The sequence below is a fragment of the Triticum aestivum genome, chromosome 4A (assembly GCF_018294505.1).
Source record: "Triticum aestivum cultivar Chinese Spring chromosome 4A, IWGSC CS RefSeq v2.1, whole genome shotgun sequence".
Classification (NCBI taxonomy): domain Eukaryota; kingdom Viridiplantae; phylum Streptophyta; class Magnoliopsida; order Poales; family Poaceae; genus Triticum; species Triticum aestivum.
This window is the reverse complement of record NC_057803.1, coordinates 706,069,332-706,072,166: the sequence shown is the minus strand read 5'-3', so window position 1 is coordinate 706,072,166 and position 2,835 is coordinate 706,069,332.

Genomic DNA, 2,835 nt, shown 5'->3' with positions numbered 1-2,835 from the left:
GACTTGACCTGGTAATGCACGCATACCAGCTTTGCTAATATATTGAGTTGTTGTACATTTGTAATTAAGTATATTAATTAAATAAACCTTGAATTCGTATTCGAAGTCTAAATTGAACCCCAACCTTCGGATCCCTGAAATCAGCACCTTGTATTTGTCGATCCCAGTTAATCTTTGCCCTAAACCGGTTTGCGGTGCTGGGAAACGCAAGATCCCAGCCAGGTTTACTCACTTCTCTCGCTGACTATTTGGGGCCACATGCCATCTTCACCTTCTTTCTCACCGGGACCAAAGCAGGATGCCGCACTCCTCCTTTGTGTTTAATCCTTTGAATCCAGTACGGGTCTCCACGATCTTCCTGCTTCTCTAAAGAGTGTGCGCTATGGTTGGCATATAGGGCTTCACGGCTGCGCGCTGTGTGGGAGATGGCGGGTCACCAGAGTGCGCATAGAGCAGGAGGCGGGGTACGCAGGAGCACGAGGGCATGTGATGCGGGAGGCAGCGCGCTGGGGCGAACCAGAGCGAGTGTAGCGCTAGGCGACGCACGAGGGAGCACCAGAGCAAGACCCGTGGCACGGTGGAGCTCGAGGAACACAGAGACAGGAAGAGGCACCTGGACGATCAGCGGAGCGCGTGGGGCAGATGCAAGTGCGGGGTGAGGCGGAGGGGAGCGTTGTATGAGCTGGTGGCCACCGGGGCAGAGGAGGATGCCGAGGCGAAGGCGTGGTAGGCGTCGACATTGGCGTACTCCACCTGCTCGACGGAAAGCCTAGGAGCATGCCAAGCGCTCATGGCCATGTTCCTGGGTTTGCTGATCGACGAGGTGTTCCCCATGTCGGTGAGAGCACGCAGGTCACGCCCCGAACGCGACGTGCAAGCCATAGTGCACCCGGAGCATCTGACGGACGTAGTCGTACGAAGACCTGTACTCCATAAAGACGATGCACGGGTCGACAAGGAAGCGGTAGAGCGCGGTGTGGATGGCTTCGGCGTCGACCTGGGCATGGTGGAAAACGAAGCCGCGATGCCCCACAAAGCGCTGCAGGTTGGCCGTCAGGGGTGTCTGGTTCCCATCCCCGCGGCCCCGACCGGAACAGAAGAGGGCCTGGTGGAGCGGTCCGGCGGTGTAGTCCAGCACGCGCGTCGGTCGTATAGGTGGCGGCATCGACGGTGATGCGAACGGTGTAGGCATTGGGGGCGCGGATGAAGTGGCAAAGGCATATGGCGACGGGGTTGGAGTCCATGGCGGAGTTGATCGAGGAAGAAGATGGATGTCATGTGGCCCCAAATTGTCAGGAGAATTGTATATTCCCGGGCGGGATCGTGTGCTTCCCGACGCGACAAACAAATATAAGGCAAAGAATGCCCGGGATTCATAAATACAAGGTGCTCATTTCAGGGATCAGGAGGTTAGGGTTCGATTTAGACTTCTAATACGAATTGAAGGTTTATTTTAAACTTTTTCCAATTAAATAAGGTATAATTTGAATCTGCAATGCTTAGTGTTACCTAATGGTACGGTTGGTTTGCCCATCCATATGTGGCAACACGGTACCGCATAGGCGTGCTAAGGGCATGTATGATAGCCTTATCTTAGATGTGTCAGAGAGAATAAATAATTTTTTTGGAAGGGTCACAAATAATAAATATTGAGGTGGAGAAGAACAAAAAAAAAAACTTGCTCTTAGTTGATCTTTGAATTCATGTTTGTCATGGCTTGTGCGGGTACGCTTTGTAGTAGGTGTCTCTTTGGAATGATCATTGGTCCATTCACATGAAAAAAAAAGAGAAAATATCATTGGCCGAGGCGTGTGTTGCATGTGCACGCTTATTAGTTACTGAAATGACCGAACCAATTCAGAGGAGTCGCAACTTAAAAAAAACTCGGAGCAAATCGGGCCGTTGAGGATGCCACGGGCGCTTGAATCAATTGTACGTTTCCAGATGAGCGCACTGCAGGTTCCTCGTCTAGGATACCAAGTTCTAGTAGATTCAAAAGCTGATCACAATACACTCGACCCTGCTTGAGGCCTCCATCAGCTGCAGCACAAGTGGGCATTTCACCGACAGTGAGCTCGCCGACGTTGTCATCAGGTCGCCAAACTTATACCGCACGGTGCCAACGACCCACAGGTCCACGGGGAAGACACCCGTTCCACTTCCTGTCGCATTATCGAAGTATCCGGCGGAGCTCCCTTGGAGCATGGCTCGCACCGCGTCAGTCCGCCGGACGCCCTGGAACGACAGCGGCAAGGCGGCACGGCCGAACAGCTCTTCCTGGTAGAATCCCTCCACCTGCAGCCGGTCGTAGTAGATGGATACCCGTTTGTTCGGGTTCGAGACGGACACACCGGCTGTGAGGTTGAAGGTCAGCACCGGGGGGCTTGTCGTCGAGTTCACGTTGAAGCGCCATAGTGTGGCCGAGTCCACGGCGATCAGGATCGTCCGGGGACGGTAGATGAGCCAGATGAGGAGAGAGAGGGCGCCTACGAAAGTGCAGATGCCGATGAAGACTCTCACCAGGATGCGGAATGTGGTCAAACGGCGGCGTGAAGGAGCTGGGCGGACGATGACACGTAAAATGTACATGGCTAGAGGGAGACGAGGGGACCTGGCATGAAGGAATTAACAGATATAGTGGATGCCCTTGTTCAAAGCTGATCCCATCGATGTGGTGAGATGCCGAGACAAAAACTGACGAAACCTTCAAGGCTGGTAGCGGCAATAAACGATCAGATATGATTAAGAAATACAGGCACGGCAACCCTGGACGGTGGAAACAACGAAGCAAACACGAAGAAATGAAGATTGCAGATTTGCAAATGCAAACAAAGT